Raw genomic sequence first — 26,163 nt, 5'->3', positions numbered from 1 at the left:
ACAATAATGTTTTTTCGGCGTTCGTCTTATGACGGCGCACATGCTTCTCTCTACTTTTAAGTTGTTGCAACGCTTCTTTTTTCCAATTCTGCAAAACATCAAATGCTGCAGGTCTAGCCTTTTTCTTTAATAGAATTGAGTCTAAATACTCAATACGAGGGATTCCGAAACTACCATTGGTTGGCCACTGAAGTTCGGAGGCATGTCTGGTTTGTCTGTGCCAAATGTCATTAAATAATATACTTCCAATGCAATGCTTACAGTATATAGTACATGCCGGTGACCCCTCCTGTGGTGCCGGATGGCTAAATATCAAAGATTGTCTATCGCTGCGGAACAATGCCCTGAAGCAGGTAGACAATTTCCCAGGTATGTCAAATTATTGGTGTTACCTGGTCAATAATTGTGTCTGCAGATATAATGCGCCAAATTCAAATTTTCAGGGTTGAATTAAGAGTCGGGTCACGACTCACCTGAACAAACCTAAGGAGGTCCGATCGGATTTCAAAGAATCTTACCTAACTAATCTTATCTTGTGTATGGTGATTCCGGCAAATCTGCCCGCCTCGATAAGTGGACTCTCGTCAAGATGCCGTCTCAGACAACAAGCTAATCGTCCAGGGATCGGGTCGTGCAGCGCTGCTCACATGTCACGTCTCATTCAGTGGGGCCCCTTTTTGTCGCACCGTCCGATCCCGGTCCGATAGCCTGCGTCAGCCTTCAACAATCCGGCATCAATCTTGAGTGTCCCTATTTGGGCGCCAACTGTGAAAACAAAATCAAAATATCGAGGCTGAGTACCCCAAAAGGAAATACACCGAACACGGGTCACAAAGGAACATACAAAGTACTTTTTTTATACTGAATCCAGTTACAAAAACAGAGCAAAATCAGATAGCTATCGGCCCCCAGTACAACACATCGAACTCCAGCGTGGTTCAATGTGTTCAGTGAGAGACGCTGTACATTAGAATGCATTCGCTTTTTACACACTTTGTGGGCACGATGTCCAGCCCCACTTCGGGTTAATATTCCACTTAATACATCACCGATCTAGGGTTCGTGCCAAGTCTCGAACAACCGCATATAACTGGTTTGCCTTTAATACATGTATCAACAAGCATATGCAATAACTGTGTAATCTGGGATTTTTCCATGCTAGTCTTCCTAAACATTAATATAATGTGGTTAAACAAGTGTTCTATGTTCAGTATTTGAATACATTGTTTTTATACTATACTCGTGGCTTAGTTTCTTTACACGAGTAATCCCTTACACATAAGTCAAAGAAGGACAAGGTCTCAGTTCATGACCTCAACAAGTGGCCTGCAGGCAAGTTACATATTAGCTATGTACAGAGGTCAAGACGGCCATGTTGTATTTTGGAATGACATTGTCCACCATTTTAACTCACAGGGTGAATTTACAAAGCGAATCCTAAAATGGTGGATGAACCTAAAATGGTGGCTTACATTGATTTTAAGGTCAGGACCTTGCAACAGGATTCTTTCGCAAGCGACTTTCGAGCAGCTTGGCGTAGGTCAATACACATATATTTATTGTAATAGGAGGCACGATATAATTTCTCTTTTGACAAAGTGTCAAAACTCACATGGATTGAATCAAAAGAAACCCCGGTAAAGGTGCAACCACCAGCTGAATATTAATTAGTTCTGTTTTCGAGGACATGTAACAGTCCCTGTGGGATGTAACAGCAAGCGTAGCAAAACGTTATTCATCCTTGATCTCAATAAAGGCATAGCACTCCTCACTTTACAATGTCTATATTTTATACAGCTATGGTGTTCATATTTTATGGTGCTTTTCCATTGAACCTCTTTTATAAATCATGACTACATGTCTCCTGTGTAAGATAATAGGAAGTGGTCCAAAGATATAATTTTAAGATTTGTCTCAAAACTATTATTTTATTTTTAGTGCTCGTGTGTGTAATTTTCTAGAAGTGGGGAGTTGTTAAATGCACTTTTTATGTTTTTTGTTTTGTTTTGGCTTGTTGACAGCAGCCATCCTTTTATATTCCATCCTGTGAGGCCAGAATTCCCATCATGCCACTCTGGCGCAAAGCCCATGGGATTTGTAATGTGTGTTATTTGATTTCTCAACTTTTCCCCTAGGGCCTCACCAGACATAGGAATACCACATGTGACCCCGGACGCACCCCACGTCATCAGGATAAAGGTACACCATGTACCCTGTTTCTGTGATGAAATGACTTCTGCACTTTAGGAGTTACAAGGGTGAGTAGTGGCTAAACTACTTACTCAGCCCTCACACTTCTACAAAAAAAGAGTTATCCCAATCATCAATAATACCAACTGTTTTTCCTTGGTGGTTCGACAGTGTCAAGCTCAGTTTCTTGCTGCTATGCGAGGGGTTCAGACCAGGCTCAGATGCGGTTGACGAGATGTTCCAAAAAAAGGCGTTGAGTCTTGGTCGAGATGCAGAACCTGCAGTTCAAACCTGCCGTCGAAGAATGCAGATCGTGAGGGCCAACAGGATCAGTTTGACAATCAATGATTGGTTTGATGGTGAAGATGCAGTTGTTATCTGACCTCACAAATGGTCAAAAGAGAGGCAGTCTTTCATTCATGCTGGCTGGCAGGGACATGATGTCTGACTAGAACACACTCACCAACTTCCACAGCTGGCATGGGCTTGACACATGTATAATACAGACCTGATGTGGCTTTTAGTAATTATGTGCATTACCAGCCACCATATCCCAAACGCAGCTATGGCTTATGTTTAAAGATTACACTGCCACCAGGGTAGTAAGTCATCATAATGATGTGGTTTTGGCACAGAGATGCAGACTTTAAATTCAGCCTCTGTGCTTAAGTGAGAATTTCGGGATTCAGTTCGAAAAAAGTACTTGTGTGCTTATGGCCACTTTATTCAGAACAGATAGCTGGCATGCTGCGTTCACCCCTCCACAAAGCCTACCCGAAACCAGGGCCTTCAACATGTATTAGCAAAAGATTTGGGTTGGATATTGGTGACTCGTGCACTGCCTTCCTAGATAGTCACAAATAATATCATGAATGAAATAGATTGAAATGTTCAATGAGGGTCATCTCAAAATCTCAATTGTAATCCTGCCGACACGTGTTTCGACCCAGAGATCGTTCTCAAGGCCTTTCTCCTAAGGAATTGGTATATTGACCGTATTGGTCTCGATACAATTCGTTGATGGTCAGCTACTAAACTGGATGGTATGGTTCTTGATAACTATGATTGTGGATTAAGGCGCTATATAAATAACACATCATTTTCATTACTAATTGCTGTTTGGCACAACTTAAAGTGATTGTGCTAAATAAGAACTGTATGACTGCAAAGTGATCACCGCATGGGAACGTCCCTTCAGATTAGTGCATTGTTTCAATATCCGCCTTTAATGGTAAAGCCAGGTCCAAGGGCTCTGGCCCTTCTGTATCACGCGATCCCCTCTGTGCTTAAGTGACTTGGTTGTAATAGTAGCTGTCAACATGGCACGTGCAACCTCTGAACAGACTCTGTGCCATGGGAGAGCAGGTGCTGCAGATCAGGACACTGATGAAACAGGCCACAGTTGTATACTATCCTTTTGGAATGGACCTTATTAAAGGGGGGGTCTGGTTAGCAGACCAGCCATTCTGAGATGGAACTATCCCCATAATTTTATTAATTAGTTAAAACTAAAAAAGGTCAAAAAAGGTATTGTACACCCTTTGCAGACAGCAATTTCTCACAATTTCTTACTGTAGTGACCGCTGGCTGCTGGCATACCTTTTGTGATTCTATGGGAGTACATCCTACTTTGGGAATATTCCTATTGGAAGCCCAATATGAAATATAGTACCAAATGTAGAATCCAGACATTATTACTAAAATAGAATTAAAGGGCTTCAGATAGATCCATGAATGGTCATGGCTACTGCCTGCCTTGGAGGGCGAGGTTTAAAGTCACCAAGACTACATATGACCAGTTTGTGTATAATTTCTGAGATTCAAGCCTGTCACCACAATTGACAAACATGCCTGCAAGAAGTCATATAATGCTAAAGGTTGTGGAACACACTGACTGGATGACTGCCAGAATGTTCCAATGGCTGCAACCGTGTGATTGGCTCCTTTATACCCTCCCAGATGCCAACTCCCCATAAAAGCAGTTAGGTGTTCCCTTGCCTTGCAGCACTGGGGGACCGAATTACAGAAGAATATGCTAACCCAGGGATAGATTATGAGGTGGGTGTGCCTAAACCTGCATCAAAGAAAGGCCATCCCTGATGGAACTCTTCTCCCGTAAGGGCTGCACGAGAATTCCAGGTGCAAAAGGGAGATCAATGGTGGTACTTTTTTCTATTGACCTGGGAAGACCATCTGAATAATGAGTCTTCCAGAACCCCGGAACTCATGAAGCTATGCTGGCCTATTCCTGCTGGCAGGAAGAGATGATAGCGCCAAGACACCAGCTTCAACCAGATTTCACCAATACCCACAGCTGCTAACGATTAAGAAAGTACATAAAAAAACAGGAGAAACCAAAAGTGAACATTGAGACTCTCGGCAGTGTGCCTCCTAACCGCCACCTGCAAATTCTGTCAAAGGTGCTGCACCGCCACTGACCATAGGAACTGCACCACACTCTGAATCGATAACTATCAAGTTCAGCAACCCCAGCATCCACAGCCCGAAAGCTGCATTGCTTTATTCAAACTCTTCACTAATAATGCTAGAGCCATGGCTGATGAACCAACACACATACATCAAGGCCACTTAACTCTCACTTTCAAAACAACCCAAGCATTTCGCTGCATGGTGGGAAAGTGACAAAGATGTCAGACCACAAATGACCTTCCCCTGTTTTCCTATGAGAGCCATACTTCCGGTTTAGAGAAATAGGTTCTATAGTTCCCGCATTGCACTCTATGATAAACATGTTACCCAAAGGCCACAAATCACCTATGACCCTGTGGTTGTCCCTATCCAATATGAAGAAGACTGAATAATAATTCCCTAAAACGTCCTATAACTGAACTACTTTGCTGTAACCTGTGCCAACATTTATCCCATCCTTTGGCACTACATAAAGTATATTTTCACATACCTATGCTGAAACGCCCTTCTTCTAAGTAATACTTTGCTATGTGACATTCTTGTCTAGCCTGCTTTCCTCCTAAGAGCAAGTAGTATTAATAATAAATATGTGCTAGGTAATGCACTTCGGATAGATGTGCTATATAAATGTAAAATTATTAATTATTATAGTGATTGCTCTAACACAGCTACCACTACCTGAGCCAAGGAAGTCTTATGGATTATATAACCTTTTAGCCTATGTTTTGGAAAGCAATGTCTTCTCCTACCCATAGGGTCAGGTGGCATCTCTTAAAGTATAGTGAAAGTAATAAAGATCAAACAACAACTGTTACAGCGGATGGAGTTCTTCATAGTCACAGTGCAGTACATCAACAAAAAGAAAAATGAAGTAAGTGTGGGTTATTAAGAACAACCTCATGTGCAGCATGAAGGCATTATCAATGGCGACTGAGTAAGCTCAACTTATGGAGAGCCTTGTAGGTACCAGTCAGAGCAAGGTTATGCTACCCTGAAAGGAGAGACTTACACTGTAGATGCTGCTGGTGTTGAAGGGGTGATCACGTCTACTCATACTTCAGCGGGACCGCAGTCCTGCCCCCAGCCTCCTGCAAGAGCAACCATTCTATCAACAACTTCTCAATGGGAAGCCCCTTACCTGGATCAAGTGGACTGGACATTCAAAGAGCCTGACTGGTAAAACAAAAGGCACGCTGTAACATGGGGACAGGGAGAGAGAGAGAGCCTGCAGATAGAGAAGAACAAGGTGGATGCTTAGAACACAAAGAAAAGAAAGGGAGAGCCCTACAACTTGATCTCAACCAACCTAAGCTGGAAGTTGGCAAGGCAAACAACCAGAACCATGCACCAGAGACAGATCAAATATTCTCCCTCTTGGTGGAGTTGATCAGTGTACATGCAGATGGATGGTGTGTTTTAGCTTTGCCTGGCTCAACTGATTTGGCATGAAATCTGTATACTGTGAATGCGGAGGGTATGGTAATCTGCTTGCTCAGTCACCTGCCTCAGCACAGCTTGGGACTGTAACAATACTAGAGTTGAGTGAAATGTGATTAAAAAAGCTACAGCTACACAATTTACTTACATTGGGCCTCATTACATGGATGGCGGTAAGGTTTTACCGGTACCGATAAGGGTAGCAGTGCCAGTAAACCCTTACCGCCTTACTACGAGGTCCCTTTGTGGCTCCCGACCTTAACGGCTGGTTTTACCAGCCGTTAAGGACGGGACACGCAAAGGGACCTTGGAGGTAATTGCAATTTGCGGTACCGTAATTACCGCCTTCCCCATTCCCATTGAGCCCTATGGGGGCAAAAATGGGAATGGGGAAGTGCCATGGTGAATGGGGAATTACCGCCCCCACACACCTTGGAATAGGGCGGTAATTCCGCCATTCACCATGGCAGACTCGGTAAAATACCGACGGCAACCATGGCGCTAATAGCGCCATGGTTACCGCCGTCCGTGTAATGACGCCCTTTGACCTAATACTTACATATTTTTATTACACACCTAAGAAATTAATTGTGATTTTGGAAACACTGATGAATGGTGCAGTGAGTAACATGAATTGCTGAATTGAGAGTTCAAGGTGAATGACACCTGGCCTAGTAAGATCGTTGTCTGTCGTCCCTCTGTTCCCCATCCTTTGCCTCGTCACGCCTTGAAACACTTGTGTATAGGTGCGTTATAAATGCCATATATCATATCATATATCGTATGTCTACGTACAGTCTGAGAGCGATACATCTTGCAATACAGTTATAGGCATCTTTCTTTCTTTTCATTAGGTGGAAGATCCCAGCCCTCTTAATTAATTTAAAAAAGAGAAGAATCGTTACAGCCCTATGCATGCTACATAAAAACTAAGGTCAGTTGCAAGTCACGAATTTCACTAAAATACACATTTGTAGGTCGTCTCCGTTGGACCATGGATACAATGGTTACTATCTCTTTTCTTCAAGGGAAAATTGGGTCTGCCAGATTAATTCAAATCTTTAAAGAAATCCCACGTCCCGATGAAGGCCCTCTTTCAATCTCATGAAGAACGTTTCAGGGTGGACTTTTCTGAACTGTGGGGCCAAAACACAGTGTGTAGACCTGTTCTTGATTAACCATTACATACTTTTTAGTCAGCCCCTGGAGGGATTCAATCACTGAGTTACAAGCCAACCTGCTGTAAAGTGAGATTATCAACCCTTTGTGAAGACTTTCAATCATCCTGCAATTTGGAGACAGCTCCTTGTCTGGCTTCAGTCTCCATTGCTCAACATACTTAAGTGTTGTGTATGTTAGGTACAACAGGTTGTGGATCGTATTGCTCGTTTGATAATGCTTATATTCTGTAGTATCATTTAATTTGCATTTGCACACGGAATGGTATACTAACCCCTTTTTTGCAAGCACCGTTCTCTCACATTGTCTGTCACATAAACGGTTACACAGCATAAACCAAAAGAAAGTGCTCAATGCTGTATTTTATGTTGTCTTCGTGATGTTTGATGTTTTACATGTGTTGAAAAAAAGGATCAACACATTGGGTTTTAATAGATAATATGGTATAATAGCAGATATTGAATGAAAAATGCTTGCTGAAGTCGTGACTATCACAATTGAATGCGTTTGAGGGAGGGGTAGCCCATTTTCTTATTGTTGTAGCTCAATGTGAGACAGGCCTTGAGCCTGTGTATGTCTTCGAGGGAGGATATCTTGAGGTAGATCTGCGTGTCATCTGCGTATTGGTGAATGTGGATGTTGTGAGATGAGAGGAGGGTTCCAAGAGGTTCCATGTAAATATTGAAAATCATAGGGAACAGGACGGATCATTGCGGGACTCCAAAGGTGATGGGTAGAGTTGGTGATCTGGACGAATCCATTTGTAGGAACTGTTGGTGGTTCGCAACATGGGATTTGAACCAGCTGAGGATGATCTCACTGATCTCCATGCAGCGATGTAGATTGTTGACGTATATCTGGTGGTCTACTGTGCCAAATGCTGCTGAGAGAACTAGGAGGCAAGGCTGGTTATTGCAGCAGTTAAGGATTGAACATTTCCGCTCTGCCCTTCAGGGAACAGCTTTTTTAGCTAAGGTCTGTGCTGTTTGCTTTCCTGATCAACCTTGTGGAGATGTATTGTAACTGCAGAACTTTGCTAACTCATATGGGCCATGTACTAATTACATGGCTCTGCTAACTCACATGGGCCATGTACATTGTACAACATGTACAACAAATGTGTTGTTCTGATGGAATTTCTATACACCAAATGACATGCATATACTTAATGTACATTTTTCAGTCTGTTACAGCTGTCTTAAACAAAATGATTTGAGTTAATGACATCATTAGGGATAATGTCATAATCCTAAAGGCAGGCATCATATCACTATAACACCTTTGGCACTTAACCAATAGCTTTGTGTTGGCATCTTTTTGACTGCGAAGTGATTGACCTTTAGTTGCTAGCCGAAGCTTCTGATCAATCAGCAGGACAAATGAACAAGACGGGATAGGGTCCTCACAGAAGCCGATAGACCCCCCAAGCATCAAGCTCTGAAGATCTGAACACACCAAGCCCCCAAAATACACAGTCCCTGGTGTAGGTGCTAAAGGAATATAAACACTCTGGAGCTCATTTTGCTCCTGCTTGTAACTTGGCAGTGGGGTGTCGGTATGTGTAGACATATGTGTAGGTGACTCCCACCACCAAATTGTGTTCAGTTGCATGGCAGAGTGCAAATATGCAGGGCAAAAGGTGGTATATACATGTGAACACCACCTTTTGCCCTGCACATTTGCTTGTGCAATGAGTAGAGGCTGCCTACCATGCGAGCATGGCAGGCAGTGATTTCAAATACAATTAAATGCTGCCTTTGGCAGACAGCATTTAATTGTTATTGTAAACGCTGCCTACCATGTGAGCATGGTAGGCAGCGTTTAATTGTACATGGTCCCTGCCAGTCGAGTATGGCAGGCAGCATATACAATAGATCCCTATGGATCATAAACCTGGCAGACATAAAAATGCATGCCGGCGCAAATGCTGGGGCATTGTTATGGTGGAGAGGAAGGGAGGCGGGGGACATGCAAGTGGCATTCTGCCCCTCCTCTGAACCATCCAAATGGATGAAAATGAGGCGTGACATTAATGGAAGGTATAAAAGCCTTACGGAAGACTTTTACACCTTCCATTAATGTGATGCCCCTGACAAAAATGAGCTCCTCTGTGTCAAATGCTGTGAAGGACAGTGGCAATCGCTGCCCAAGGGGATGCTGGCTCACGCCTATCACACACGTTTTGAAGTAATAATGGTATCTCTGGGAGCAATGGGAACATTACCCAGAGGCCTTAAATGGGGTGCAGAGTAACACTCACCAAATTCTGGATACTGTAAATGTCAAATGAGCATCTGCCTTGCATAAAAATGGTGGTAGTAGGATAGTAGTGGATCGGGCATGTCTTGATCCATCTGTTATGCTACGAGCCACGAGTGCAACCATTAGACTGGCCTGTGATCCCATGTGCCCGACAGGCATTATAGTGGTCATCTTGCAAATATGGTCAGAGTCCAGGTTGTTGTCACTGTAGGATGTTTGTTGAGATTGATTTCATAAAGATAAGCATAATGCCCCAGAGAACCAATAGGTTCATAGACACAGGTGGTTACAGGCCAGGACAATTTCAATACCTGAGATGTGCACTCCTCCAACTGGTAGGCTGTAGACGTACTGAGAAGAATGCAGGGGTGCACACACCACTAAACCCCACCCCAGTATAGGCAGCCAGGCCTTTTCTTGTGAGAGTGGAGTTGAGGCCTCTGAAAAGACTCCAGTGTCTGACTTCAGAGATCTGTCTGAGTGTTAAGTGTTACCTGAGAAGGGATAACATGATCAGGCAAAGTTCACCACCCTTGAGGGCCTGCCCACAGAGGCCCTGGTCTAGTCAAAAACAGAGACTACCTTGCACTTCAACACATGTTTGGAAGGAAATCTCCAGTAAAGAGAGATTGTAAACCTGGAGACGGGTTCCTACCCAAGGCTGGCCCTGAGCCAGAAAACGTTCCTGTTGCAAGTGTTCCTGAGAGGGATTTGCACAACATTTCTGTCCTCAAGTAAGTAATTTCAGATATGTTGTCCAACCTTAGGTCATCCTAAATGAAGGTTATGTGAGGAAAGTGTGGAGTTACTTACACATTCTCCGCAGCCTATCACTCCCTGGCCAATGGTATAGTTGAGAGCTTCAGCAAGATGTGGAAAAGCACTATGGTACCAATGAGAAAATGGGTACTCCTGTTAAGATGCCAACCATTTCCTGCAAGGAGGTATGTTAGGAATGTTTGGGTTTTAGTCCTTTCAAGCTTCTGTTCAGTCACCCTATGAGGGCACATATATCCTTAGTCAAAAAGCACTAGGTAGGAAACCCCCACAATGTGGCTCATGATGTGTTGGACTGTGTGTTTTGCCCTCATAAAAGAATGCCAGCTCATGCATAAGGCAGAGGGTAACATGAAGACTAGCCAGACACTGATTAACAAAATGGCCCAGGCAGAAACACGAAAAACAAGCAAGCCACCTCAAATGTAAAACATTTCTGGGCCTCTCTGAGTCCTAGGTAATGCTCATCCCAACCGATTGTGACTACACCTACTACTTAGCGGCAAATAGTTGATAATCCGGGATATAGCTTCTCCTCATAGACAAAGGCATCACAAAACGTTTTGTTACCTCTGGGTTAGGTAACAATCTGACCAAGAACAAGGCACCCATAGAACTTTGCATACAGAATAAGTACTACACATGCAAAACGGAACCAACCCTTTTCTCGGATAAAATGAAAAACCTGCAAGCCGAGAAACTGATTCACGATATCAAGGACTCCTCAAACATTGTTCTTTTACACTTTTTAGGGAACATCAGCAGTTATTTGAACTCGATAAATATCCAAAACATATTGGACTCTGAGAAAGAGTTACAAAAGTGTTGAATAAAAGAGAATGAAGTATATGAAAGCATTAAGGGATGCCTCTGGGGAAAGTCTCCTGGCAGATGGAAAAATGCATGTTTATATAAAATAACATAGAACTCCTAATCCTCCGTGTTAACAGGGTAGTGCTGGACGCCCATCCGTTCCACAATTCATGATGGTACACAAGACAATAGTGATCCCAAAACCTACTAGGGCTACCCAGGGCTGAGGAAAGTACAGACCAATCTCTTCAATCAATCTGAAAGTAATTGCAAAAGTAATAGTAGACAGGATGTGTGCCTTTATGGTGCAGATAAGTCATACCAACCAGCTGGGATTCATCAGAAAATGCAATAGGTAGGCAAGCATTTGGAAGATACTGGAAATCCTTCAATATCAGAACCATCAGGCTACCCACACCCTTATGGTAAGTGTAGAAATCAAAACGCCCTTCGAGGATGTTTAACAGGAATGCATGAGGTTCATGAGCCTGGGGAGAACTTCTGCAACAGTGTGCAAGAACTGTACAGCAGGGGCCATGACCAGAGTGAACCTGACTGGGACATATCGTGAAGACAGAATGAAACAGGGCTGCCTTCTATCACCCGTTCTGCTTGATATAACATTGGAAACTCTGGCGAGGACAATATCAGAGTAGAGAAGCTATACAGTATCATGATAGGGGGCATGAAAAGCAACATCCTTCTAATCTCTGCAGACATGCTGCCAACATTGTGAAACCCACATGACACCCTCACCCCCTTGGCATATCTAATAAAGGCAATTGTTTATATATATCAGGATACTGCGTCAACTGGTCAAAATACAGATAGATGTGGTTCTCGAAAATTGTGAACTAAGAGGATTATGTAGATTTGGAGATGATATGGAGAACAAACTAAATACATCTAACATATCCGGGTATTTTGATCCCTGGAACGACCCAACATATTCTGACTCACATGACTCACAATTGTCTGGAGTAACTCAGCATAATGCTGGAAGTAGAGGTGGTTGTAAATCAATCTTGATACTTGCGCCTGAAAAAACACAATTGAAATAAAAAATCCTTCACTACATCCTATATCCAGGTTTACTTGCAGTGGTGAACACTCACACATGCACACATGCACACATCTGGAAAACATATTCAAAACCTATAGTCGGCCAGAGGGGAAGCCCCTCAATTGCCAAACAAAATGAAACTAAAACCAGAGCAAGCAAGGATTGGATTTCCGCAGTTAAGAGAGTACTATGATGCTTTGACACTGGCCAAAATCGCCTATTGGCCAGAGTACCCCGTTGCAGGTGAGATGGTCTGTGGATTACGTGAGAGCCCACAGGAAAGAATACATTCAGAAGTCATCATTGGGTGGATTTAACAGAGCCAATACTATGTACAAGGAAAGCATATAAACACATTTCTGCCTCCAGCAACTCCAAGGCTATTTCTGCAAGAGAGTTCTTCATATTGAGCAAGGTCAAATCCAACTGCCAGTGAAATCTGATGATGTCCATTACAGAGCTGGACTGGCTCATATTCCTAGAAAATGTTTGCGAGGCTGGGTTGAGCCTCGACTTGGGGTGCACTCAACAGCAAGTCATCTTGCAGATGTAGTGATTTCTGACAAAACTACAGAGACTGAGGCTCACACAAGGCAAATAGATGCTGGTGATGCAGCAGCCTAAGCATTATATCAACCTAAAATAAAAATCGTTGGCTTGCGGACAGATCTGACCAATTCACCTCAAAAACACAAAAAAAAGATATATTGTGAGCCATGATTCTATTTTAATTATTTAAAAGCTGCTGACTCTTCCATACATCCAAAGAAGCATGCATAACAAGGTACATGAAGGTCCTCAAAACAATTATACTAAGACAAAGGAAATCAAAACAGAAATATCAGCGCAAGCTTTGAACCTGACACCACTAGAGAGGCTGACACACAAACTGAAATGAAATTGCCACATTTTCAAAGCCAGCTGTAACAACTACCTAGATGACATATCTCCTTCCTTGTTTAGTCTGACTATTATGCCTGTCTCCTCATGTACACCCCTAACTAATTTGAGCAGGCCGCTCAGTAGACCCCATGAATCCAGTTTTTACCATAACCTTCTGTGGTCCACCATGTAGAAAGCGGCCGAAGGATCGATTGAGACCACAAAAGTGTACCTAGAACAATCGGCCCATGCATGTTCTTGTATCATCCTAAGAAAGAATCTGTTCAAATAAGTCGAATGCCCCCATGAGAAATCTGCCTTCAGTTTACTTAGCCTACTCATAGAGTGAACCAGTTTTCCAAGTGTTTTAATAAGAGAGACACTTGCTATCCGATATAGGGCGATAGCTCGTTGCGCCAGTCTGCTATCCAAGAATGGTGTGCTGCCAATGACCTCTGTCTTAATGTCATTAACACTGAGATTCTCCTCATCAGCACATCCGTTCCATCCTTTCCTGTAGCTCTCTGGCCGGCCTCTCTTGGCCCCCCTCCTGCTCCCACCTGCAAGGCTAAAAACCTCGGGGTCATCTTTGACGCCACACTCTCCTTCTCTCCTCACATCTCTGATGTCTCTAAGAAGTCCCACTACCAGCTGCACCTCCTCAGAGGTATTCTTCCTTTCCTCTCCTTCCCCCAGAAGCTCACTGTCTCCAGAGCTCTGGTTCTCTCTAGGCTTCATTACTGCAACAGCCTCCTTCTTAATCTGCCTGCCTCTGCGCTCCGCCCTCTGCAACTCATCCAGAACAGGACTCAAGACTTGTCCTTGGCCTCAAGCCCAGGCATCGAATCTCTCCAGAACTGAAATCTCTACACCTGCTTCCATTGGCTCCAAGCATTAAGTTCAAAATCCTCTGCATTGTCCACAAGGCCTTCTGGGGCCTGGGGCCTCAAAACCTTCAACTCTCTCTTCCTAAATATCTTCCTTCTTGAGCTCTTCGCTCATCCGCCTCCAACTCCCTCGGGGTCAGTCGCTTCTCCAAGAAACGAGTTGGTGCCAAATCTCTTTCCTCAGCTGGGGCCTCCCTCTGGAAGAGCCTCCCTGCCTCCCAGAAACTTGAGGAGAACCATCTCTGGTTCCGGAAGCACCTCAAAACCTCCACTGCTGAATTTCTGCCTAAACGGTACTGGTTACCGGGCCGCCCTCTGATCTCTGGCCCAGGTCCCCTCCCTCGCCAGTTACTCACCTGCTCTGCCTCCCTGGCAACCCAGTACTTTGGGACTGTTTTCTATATCCCTACAGTCCCCCACCAGCACTCGACACCTCCCGATGTCTGCACTTGCCACCAGCTGGCCCTACTTCTTATTGTTATTTATTCTGTTATCTCATGTACTGCACTGTCCCCGTCCCACCTCCCACTCTGCACTTTTCCTCTTCCCCTTCCCCTGCACTTGCCCGATCTGAATGATACTCAGCCTAGCAGGATTGCTGTCTCTGTCTTCCCTCTATCCCCCCTCCCTTGTCGCGTCGCCCCTTGAAACACTTGTATATAGGCACGATATAAATGCCATATCATATCATATCACTTTGTATTCTTCCAAAGTAGATATCCCCTTCTTGCTTAGTTCAATAGCACCCGATCAACCTTGGATAATCCCTTCCCAAAAATAATATTGATTTGTTCAATAGTTGGAAATCCCCTTAATTTCCGTTCATTACGTTAACAGTTAATGATAGACCACCCGTTTACTCATAACAAGTAAGTTCAGTGTTTTCCTCGGTCTCGTTTAGCTAACTTTGATACATTACATAATTCTGCTTGCGCTCTATTTTGTATCTATTAACATGCAATAAAAAAATCCCTTTAGCGAATCATATTTCCTCGTGCTGGTAAACATACCTTATTATAGACGCAATCTGCATACTTTTCTGTCAACTAAGCGTCGGCACTCGTTCTCTCAAATCGAGTGGTCGGCGCCATCTTTGCCAGATTTTCTAGGAGTTTGCCCAGGAAAGAGGTAATAGAGATCGGGCCATAGATTGCCGGACAAGTAGGATCAGCAGAAGGCATCTTGAGGAGGTTGTGCACGCATGAATGCTTGAGGAGAGAGGGGAAAGTTACAGTGGCGAAGAATTATTGCAGAAATTGGCCAAGGCTGAAGAAGGGTGTAAATGTGGTCCTTGATGGTTCTGGAGGAGCAGGGAAGCACCTGTTTGTATGATACTTTCATAGGTCGGACTTATCTAGAAATCTCATCAGGTGCTGTCAGAGAGAAGGAAGAGAAAGGGGGCGGAGAGGGATAGTTGGCCAGAAGGGGACCGAGAGAGTAAGAGGGAGAGGAAGAGGAGGAGGAGATAGAGGACAGGATGTCCTGATAGTGGTGAACTGAGAGGCCAGTGCCGTACAGAGGGTCTGGGAGGGTACAGGACAAGTAGAGAATGCAGCAGGATTGGCCAGTTAATTGATTATTTTAAAGAGTTAGGCTGTGTTGTAAGAGGCAGGCTTGAATGTGGGCTCCCTTCTTGCACAAGACTGTATTTCCTTTGGAGCAGACGGCAGGCCAGTTTGTCAGAGGATGTGCCTGAAGCCCTCCACTTCCTCTCAGCCACTCTGCACTTGCGTTCAGGGTGGCAAGGTCAGAGTCATACCAAGAGTTCTACTTGGAGGTAGGCTTCAGCCGAATTCTCATGACAGGGGCAAGGATGTCCAGAGTGTTGGAGATAGAAAGATGCAGATTAGAGAGGACTGTGTCAGGTTGTTAGTCAGCTGCAGGGGTGGGGGGAGCAGAGAAAGTGGTGGCAAAGTATGTCTGAAGAGTGTGTTGGACCAGAGGGCAGAATGGAGAGAGAGAGTGTGTCGCAGAGGTTGCGGAAAAGCTCAAAGGGGAGATTAGAAGCATCCAGGTGGATGTTGAAGTCTCTGAGGAGGAGAAGTTGAGAAGTAGAGGCAAAGAGAGAAGAAGAGAAGTCAGTCCACTGTGAGAGGAAGAGGGAAACCTGGCCAGGTGGCCTGTTGATTGTGGCCACAGTGAGATAGAGGCCTGGAGAGATATAGAGCCTGCAGACCAGGCATTCAAATGAGGAGTAGTCCTGTGTAGGAATGACAGAAGCAAGGAGCCACTCAGGAAAGATCAGAGCTACTCCACCTCCGGGTCGGTTGGTTCTGGGCTTGGAGAGGATCGCATAGCCTTCAGGGAGGAGAATGTCCAAACCCGTGACAGAGCTGGCCGTGAACCAAGTCTTGGTGAGAGCATGGACATCTAGGTCAAGTTCTTCCAGGAGGTGGCTGATGTCAGAGGAGTGTTTGACAGCAGAGCGAGAGTTAAGTGTAGCGATGTGGAGCAGAATGCCACATTTGAAAGTCTTCCAGGGTGGGGTACAGGCTAGTGGTGCACCCAGCAGAAATGGAAGAGGGGCCAGAGAGAGGGCAGAGGTGGAAGCAAGGGGTGGCAGAGGAGCCAGAGAGGTGCTTGTAGGAGTAGCAGCAGAAGGAAGGAAGTTGATAAAATGCAGGAGCCGCCTATCAAACAGGAAGATATTGGGCTGAGGGCCCTGGACCAAGACGGTGCCATTCAGGTAGACATTAATGATGACCTTGGAAGAGTGCCACCAAGTGCCACCATTAATGGGAGAGGAAGAGATAGGAGAGAGATCTGAGACGATAGGAAGGGTCCATAGGTCTGCTGAAGGAAAGACAAAGAGGATGTCGGTGAGAATCTGTCTGGCGGAAGCACTGATATAGGTATCAGCAATAGGCAGGCCTGTGTTGGAGACCAGGATGTCCCTCTTGAACTTTTTCATTCCAAACTTAGTGAGAGGGATAGGATAGGAGATAGAGTAGCCATTAGAGAAGATGAGAGAAACGGAAAGCACCATAGAGGGCGTGAGGAGACAAGGAGGAGGAGGAGGGAGTGAGGAAAGAAAGAAGAGACGCACATCCCTAAGCCGCTACGCAGGAGGCACAAGGGGGTTATGGGTCAACAAAAGGGGCCGCAACAGGGGGAGATAGGTGACACACAACAGTAACCACAACAGTAACCACAACAGTACAACAGAACCACAGATGACGGGGAGCTAGAGAGAGCCAAAGGGACCAGTTCACAGATCAGCAGTACACAGTAGAAGGGGACCTAGAAGAGGGAGAGAGGTCTAGTGGGGCAGCATATTCACAGAGCAACAATAATACAGTGTAGGGGGATCTAGAAGTGGGAAAGAAGCCCTAGGGGCACAGATTTGAAAATCAACAGTAACACAGTGGGAGGGGACATAGATGAGGAAGAGAGGCCTCGTGGGGCACAGATTCACAGAGCAAGAGTTACACAGAAGAAAGATTAAGGGAAACATGCGCAAAGGCCAGGTAGGTTAGTAGGGAGCAGTAGTGGTGGCTCCCCCTTCCCGCACCTTCCTTACTTTTCGGTAGCTGATGGTCGACGACTGTGTCGCATAGCTGCACTCTCCGCCGCACCCCTTCGACGACTGCGTCATGTAGTCATACTCTATGCTGCACCCCTTCGACGCCAAAAACCTGCAGCGCTCAACACCATGACTTTGCCCTTTGCATGCTTTGCCACAGAGGGTTTGGTAGGCCGGTTTTAAAGGCCTGGTGGCGTAACCATTATAGCATAAGAAATCATGGTGTAGTAGCAGCGAGAATTCTGAAAAGTGGTTGTAGAGAGAAGGTTCAATTCACCTAAGAGAATGAGGTTATGTTTAGTGAAAAGAGAATCAAGAAGTTAACCAGATTCATCAAAGAATGGTGCAGTGGACCAACTAGTAGGGGGTGATATATGGAGATAATGTGAACCGAGTGAGGTGGAGCAATAGTAGAGATGGTGAATTCAAAAGAAGCAGCAGAGGATGTGGGATTGGAGATTTGTGAGGTATTGAAGCAGAAAGAGAGTAGGTGTCCGACATATCCACCTCTCCCAGTCAGATGATAAGAGTGAATGAAGGATAGTTTGATGTTGTGTAGGGCCACCAGGGTGGCCCTGTCAGATGGAGAATTCCAGGTGTCAGTGATTGAAAGGAGATCGGGGGGAAGAGGTGTAGAAGTAGTCTGTAATAAAGGAAGTATTTTGGAGCGCAGTGTTCAGTTGATGCAGTAAGGAAGAGTAGAGAAGTTGAGTCTCAAGAAGTTGAGTCTCAGACGAAGAGAGAAAAGGTGGATAGGTGTAAGGGGAGGTATGGCTTGCTTGTAGGCTTTGTTTGTTGGATCTAGGTGAAAGAGAGCTGCAGTAGTGGCAGTTTTGAAATGTGAATTCTATGATATGGATAGGAAAGGAGGAGGTTATAGAGTGTGGGTGAGTAGGCGGTGTAGCAGGTGCAGCAGGAGTGAAAACATTGTAGGTGAGTACTGTGTGGAGAGACAGCACAGTAATGACCAAGATAGGGGTAATCACAGGTTCATCGGGTAGGAAGGGAAAAGCAAAAGCTCATAGGCAAAGAGGCTAATCAACAGCTGGTCTTCTCCCTACAGTTCCACACTTGTTTGCCTTTTATTGAGATGCCCTAGGCTGGATTCCCATAGAGAGTGTAGATGTGGCGTCAAATGACTTGTCACCTGTTCGCCTACTCAATCAATTATTTTACTATGCCTTTTAGTAGTTCAGCATGGGCAAACACTCACATTGAGACTGCTATAATGAAAAGGAGTATACTCAATAGAATTGGATGAGATGAGATTCTGACAATGTGAAATGGGTGTTCTTATAAAATCAGCATTATATCATATTACAGTAGGCGAATTCAAAGGTTTAGCACATTACAAGCATGCTCAGAGAATTAGAGTCCACAGTTCCCCCACCAGAATCTTGCACTAAAGATGCAACCTTGTGTTCAAGTATTCAAAAAGCACTCCTTGACAAGATCTCTCTACTACAAACAAAAATAGAAACAAAAAAACTCAGCCTGCCAGATGATATAAAATGTTTAGAGTCACAAGACTCCTCACTAATTCAATGCCACCTATTTGAGTTTACCCCTGTGTCTACTCGAGAAGTAGATGAAATAATAACCAGCCTCAAACCATTGAGATGCCAAGGAGACATCTGCCCGGCAACAATGATCAAAGAGGCTGCAGCGGATCTTGCGCCTTTCATAACAATAATCAACGCTTCATTCGAAACGAGTACCGTCCCGACAAATCTGAAAGATGCCTCGGTCCATCTTCTTTTTAAAAAAACCCAACCTCGATCCTAACACACCAACTAATTATAGACCTATAACAACAGTGCCCCTCCTTTTAAAAATTCTAGACAGGGCAGCCTATTTGCAAATCCAGAAGCACCTGGAATCGAACAATCTTCGGGGCTTGAGACAATCAGGCTTCAGGCCAGGTTATGGCACCGAATCAGCCTTGATCGATTTAAAAACTCAAATGGACAAATTAAAGGACAAAGGCAAGTTAGCCCTCCTCCTGTTATTGGATCTCCCCGCTGCTTTTGATTTAGTCAATCATAAAGTCCTTTGTAAACACCTCACTTCAGCAGTTCATTTCTCAAATAATGCAACCACCTGAATACAATCATTCTTGGACAAACAGAACTTGTAGGGTATTTGCACCCTCAGCAACAGCCGAACCGGCCCCTGTCATATGCCACAGGGCTCTTGCGTTTCCCCTACGTTATACAACATATTTAGTAAGGCCCTGTTCGACAATTTCGGTGTCACCTAAACTAACCATGCAGATGCCACCCAAATTCTCATCCCCATCTCAGTTTCATAGAGAATCAATATAATTCACTTATAACATATTCGTTTTTTTTATCTAAACCACTTCACTTGACTACATGTATGTGCAACCCACACATGATCCTGTGTGATAGAGATGATATTTGACCATAACTATATTTGTACCACCGTAGCAACAGAGTCATGAGACATGAGTTTAAATTACATTTTTAGAATGGACATCCCCTCAACATGTGGAATATGGCAAAAAACCTTTTATACAGAATTGCAAAAAAATCTGTGTATACTCGCTTTGGGATCGGAGTGTGTATATTTCCAGTTTCTTCTTTGTTCTGATCTGTTGTAAGACTTCTGGTTTTAAACATTAACAGGCTGATTCATGGAAGTTGTGCGCCGAAAAACGGGGATTTGTGCGCCAATTCTGCCCGCAAATCCCCATTTGTTAAACAGTGATTTGCGGGCAGAAAGGCGCACAAATCCCTGTTTTTTGGCACAAAAAAATCCATGAATTAGCCCCTAAGTGCTGTTCTAGGTGTAGTAGTATGGGCTTAGCCTGTCACCTCAATGTGATGTGGTGAAGACAGTGGCCCTCATTACGACCCTGGCGGAAAGTGACTGACCGGAGCGCCACAGCGTAAATAGCGTTTCCGCCATTGCACGAAGGAGCAAAGTGCGGCCCATTCCGACCCATCGGGCACGAGCACCACGCCACGGCGGAAGTGCAAAGTCCGCGATGGCGGAAATGACCCAAAAACGGCCCACACCGCCGCCGTACGGCGCCCTAGGTGCAATACCGCCACCCCTCTTAGCGGTCACCGCAGTGTGCGCCTACCGGAAAGTACGGTGACCGGAAATATACGGAAACGGAAGTTAAAACATGGGCCCGGAACGGGAAACATCCCGGCGTACACCTATAAAAACACTAAAACCACACAACCACTAAAATCACTACCCTGAAACACACCCCAACCCGTCACCCACCCTAGCGAAACCAAGAAAAATGGGAAAAGTAGCGAAGAAAGCGTGCGACCGCAAGCGGCAGGTCCACTTCTCCCGTGAGGAACTCACCGTGCTAACAGAGACCCTCCAGGAGAATGCTGCCGTCGTCTTCTCCACGCAAATGACCAGAACGGCACTTGCAAACAAGAAGACCATATGGGCTCTGGTGGCACAGCGGGTAAGTGCGGTGGGGACCGCACCCCGCACCCCACAGCAATGCCGCAAGCGATGGGACGACCTGCGGATACGCGTCCGCAGCATACTCTCTGCCAACCGCAACATTGCCACAGCCACCGGGGGAGGTCCTGAATCACCCATCAAGTTGACCCCCTGGGAAGAAATCTGTGCCTCCACCATCGGAATGGAGAGCATAGAGGGAGTCGGAGGGATGGAGAAAGGAGTGCAGACATCCGAAGATTCAGGTAGGTGGGCCAGATAAAACAATGCCAAATCCACACAGTCCATCCATGTGAAGTACCATGCGTCCACATAGTGCAACAGAAACACATGTCCAGGAGAACGTCCACACACATCGGCCTGATAGCGCACGTTAAAACTCACAATAAATACATAAATAATTAAAAACCCCTAATACACGCACTACACGTGCAGCAGGCACACCCTAACTGCAGGCTGCCAAACAACTGCACCCTCACTCCACACACAAATTAAAGCACCTCCAAGGCCCCGACCCAAATCACCCTCAGGTACCACCCCAATGCATGTGATACAATGCCATTCCAATTCCCACAGACCCATCAATAACCCTCGCCCTCCTTTACTCCACCACAGGGTCCGATCCAAACGACGAGCTACAGGACACCCCTACCAGCACACCTGCAAAGAGGGCCAAGACCAACGGCCAGAGACCCTCCACCTCAGCTGCACGCATCAAGACACGGCAGCAGCACAAATCAGGTGGCAGCACAGAGGAGGGAACATCAACAGGCACCCCAGCAGCCAGCATGCCCACACCACCACCACCACAGGTCCCCCCAACGGATGCCACAGAAGGCACTGCCTCTGGTGGCAGCAGCACCATAGGTGACACCCCATTGATGGCAGCATGCTCGGACACAGAAAACGGGGATGCCGAAGTCAGATCCATCCATGACCTGTCCCAATCCCCCTGTCTGTCCCATCCCGTACAACATGAGGATACCACGCAGGGGCACCCACAAGACGACGACTGGCCATCCCCCACAAGCCCTGTGGCAAGGCAACATGAGGACAACAGCCCCTCTGTGACACCCCCGCAAATGGCCATGGCCCAGCAGAGGCAACAGTCCCTCGACCAGTTGATCGAACAACAGCAGCAACTGGCCACACTCCTCAAGGACCATGCCGATGAATGTGGGGGCACTAAGGCAGACATAGAAACATCAACTGAGACACTTAGGGCAGAAATGGAGAGAGGTACAGAGACGCTAAGGGCACAAATGGAGAGTAGCACCGAGAGCCTGAGAGTCCAAATGGAGAGAAGCACCGAGAGCCTGAGGGGGGAACTGCATGCGACGTCCAAAGACGTATGTGCCGAACTTGCCGCAGTGCGCCGTGTGCTCACTGAGCTCTCGCAAACCCTTAGGGACATGCATGGACGTGAGCAGGCAGACACATCATCCGTTGCAAGTTCCGTCCAGGGCAGCCCCCAACGTAGATCTGGAAGGAACCTGCGCTCCACAGGCAGGGGTGCCCCTGATACCCGCAGAGGGGGCATGCAATAGCGACAGCCCACTGACAATGAGCATCTTTGGACACTGGTGTTCGGGGGGGAGGTAGGAGGGTGGAGGGGGTGTGTTGGGCTCACTTGGGTGGCGGGTCGATAGGGTGTTCAACATGATATCACATATGCCATAAAAAGTGCACGATCAACCAATGAGATGTGTGGACATTGATCTTTGTGTACTAGGCCATCATAGGCGTACAGTCCATATTGTGCATGTCCCAGACACACGCAGTGCCACGAGTCCCGTGTCCATGTATCAGCCACCAGGCGTGAGTGCTAGAAGCATACATCAATGAGATGCTGACGAATGTCACGGGCCTCCGGTGCCTCGCAGACTCCATGAGGTGCTGCCACATCCCCACCCTCATCATGACCATCATCAGGTGCTTGCAGTTCTGCGTCAGGGGGCATGGGCACATTTCTACGTACGCACATGTCGTGGAGCATGACACATGCCATCACCATCTTTGCAACCTTCTCATGGCGGTACAGGAGTGCCCCGCCAGACCTGCTGAGGCAGCGGAAACGGCCCTTCAGTAGGCCGAATGCCTGTTCTATGACTACACGGGTACGTGAGTGGGCATGGTTGTAGTCCTCCTCATGCTGGTCCCGTGGGTTCCGGGCTGGTGTGAGGAGCCATCTCTTCAGTGGATATCCAGCATCACCTGTATGTGGACGAGAAACGTATGATGTGGAATGCCATTGATACGTACGCACACCCCCCCCCCCTTCCTGCCAGGTCATTGCCAATTCACATACCCCACATCATCATGCATGTAATGAGACTCACCGAGTAGCCAGGATCTGTTCCCTGCGTGTCGCTCCATGTAGCGTGGTAATGTAGAGTTCCTCAAGACCATAGAATCATGGGTTGATCCAGGGAATCGGGCACAACAATGTGTAATGATCCTGTTGGAGTCACACACCATTTGTACATTCAGGGAATGAAATTGTTTTCGGTTGCGGTACTGGGCCTCCATGGCATGTGGGACGACCAATTCAACATGGGTGCAGTCGATGGCACCAATGCAACCCGGTATGCCGCCAAGTGCATGGAATCCCACTTTTGTGTTGGTAATTTCCTGCTCCGAGCGTGGTAGAGAGATGTAGTCGTCTGCGTGCTGCAGGAGGGCATCGAGCACTTGCAATAGTGTCCGTGAGAACAGTGGCTGAGAAATGCCATGCAACTGTCCGACTGTGTGCTGGTAGGTGCCTGTGGCCAGGAAGTGTAGTACAGACACCACCTTCAGTAGGGGTGGGATGGCGGTTGGGCTATCTATCATGCTGACAAGGTCAGCCTGTGTCATGTCCACAATGGCGGCTATGGTGTCCCGGTCCAGACGGTAGAGGGTGTGGATCTGCTCATCAGTGAGGTTGAACGGATGTGCTCGGAGGCGTGGGATTGCGGGCTGCCTGCGTGGTGGTAGTGGCTGTGCTGGTGGGCCTTGCTGGCCCTGCCTTGGCCTCCTCCTCCTCCTGCGTCTCCTCCGTGCGGCTGGTTGTAGTTGGTGTTCGTCTTCTTCTTGGAGTCGGAGCACTTGCAGTGCTATCAGGTCCCCCAGGGCCAACATCGCGAGTCCTGCCGGTAGCATTTCGGTGTGGTTGTGGGAGGAGACTGGCTGTGCAATTTATGTGTTTTCAGGCTGTATGGCCTCCACCTGTGGTGATTAATTCCACCTGTGCAAACTGCTCTCCCCTTTGGCCGAGCACGTCCCGCGCACAACGCTGCAATTCGGGGAATGGTATCTTGCTATTGCAATCATGTATTTGTACCCGATGGCCGTGTAAGATTGGTTGATATGTTCATTCTGCTGTGGTCCCATTGTTTCCCATACTATCTGTGCAGTCGCGAACAGACTTGTGAAGGGTCAGTGGAACGTAGTACTCGAGTAACGGTGGGCCCTCATGCATCACTGTACCGAGTTGCAACGACGGGCGGGGCGTCCCATTTGTGGGTGAAGGCAGTTGCCATTTTCACACACAGCCGCACTCGATGGAATAATTAGTGATTTCAAACGGCCACAGATGCCTTTTCGACGTGATGTTGCAAATGAGGAATTCGAAGGGCGGCGCTTTCGGTTTCCAGCTAGCGGCGAGGAGATGCCCACAGGTCTGACTGCAAATATAACGTTCTATTGTTCAATGTCCTTGAGACAGGGCCCATGGCGAGGGAGCAATGATTGATATGAATAGTTTGGGATGCGCAATAGCTACGTGGGCGATGAGGCCGGCCGTTCCCAAATACATGTTACTTCACAACACTGGTATTACGGGCTGGGGCACTGTGGATTTAGCAGGCTGCATAACGCACAGACTCAATGGATGTTTCTAATGTTATGTGAGTAATTATTCAGGCGTTTTGATCCCGGGATGAGGGAATGATGAATGGATGCATGGGCAGGTGATTTGATACAGAGTTTGCCATGTACAGGGCTTCTTGGGATCTATCCGCCTCCCCTACGCTATGTGATGCAGGGCTGCCATAGTGGGACCATCGTCTATCTGGCCTTGTTGAGCCCTCCCTGTCTCGAGGCGCCCTCAGACACTTGTGTCCATGCACGTTAACATTCCCATCTGATGGAATCTGTTTTGACAGACGCATGCACAGGTACACTCGTTTGTGATGGTGTTTGCACCTCGATATAGATGGTTATGAGTCGCAAGTGGTTTTGGGGTGGTGATGATCCTTTTGAGTGGGCTAGCATGCATATGGCTGTGGATTTCGTGTGATCATTGAAGTGAGTTGTTGGAATGTAGTTCTGATGGCCATTCTGTTCTTTTTCTTTTCTTTTGGTTGACAGGTATCTCCTCCCCTTTTGCCACTGCCATCTGTATGCCACTCCTGCAGATGGATTTTACTCCCGACACCTGCTGCTTCGTGTTAATCAGTGGAGCAGCATTACGATCTTATGGGACGATCGCCAATGGCCCACATGCCCTTACGCAGTACTGGTGGCTCGGAGCAACATTTCGGCCTTTCAGCTGGACTAGTGCCTCCCCATTGGGACGGCCCTGCGGTTCTGTGCGCTTCCATGTTGCCTTTTCGTACGTGAATGTGGCTCTGTGTACCATGGGGGAACAGGGCGACACACAGGTAGTGGCTGGTCATTTCTTGCGGATGCAGCCCACAATGGTGATTAGTGTTTTGGAGTTCATGGCCTGATGGCTGTATGGGCTTGGTGACTTTGATGTGCATAAAATTTCTATTCTGATTTGGCCCGTGTAGCGTTTTTCTTTGCAAGTGATGTGGCATATGCCTATTTGGGGGGCGATGTATTGTGAGGAGATCTGCATTGGGTTCCAGCTTCGGGGTTTAGTTGCGTGGTACTGTGCTGGGCGCGTTTGCCTACGAAGCCCAGTGAGGTCAGGGATGGGGGCTGCCAATATGACTGTTTGAATGTTGTCATGCTCAGGGGCGGGGGATTGGGTTTTGTGTAACAGATGCCGGTCAGCCAGGTGGACTGGTGGAATGATGTGATTTTCGGAATATTGCTGGTCACAGGTGCCTGTGTTTGCGTGCGTTTCTTGGTGGGGGACTGTGGTCATGTCCATTGGGATGGCTTCTGTATTCGTGCCATCTGTGCCCTGCAGCTCCCATTGGCCCCTCTTGTGTTTCTTTTGTTCGTTGCCATGCATGGGTGACTTGTACATTTCAATGGTTGCATTGTGACTTCATTGCACCTACGGGGAGTTGTACTTTGTGGGCAGGGAGCGGTGT

This window comes from Ambystoma mexicanum, chromosome 2q (genome assembly GCF_040938575.1).
Source record: "Ambystoma mexicanum isolate Mex_15411 chromosome 2q, UKY_AmexF1_1, whole genome shotgun sequence".
Lineage (NCBI taxonomy): Eukaryota > Metazoa > Chordata > Amphibia > Caudata > Ambystomatidae > Ambystoma > Ambystoma mexicanum.
This window is presented reverse-complemented; position numbering follows the sequence as displayed.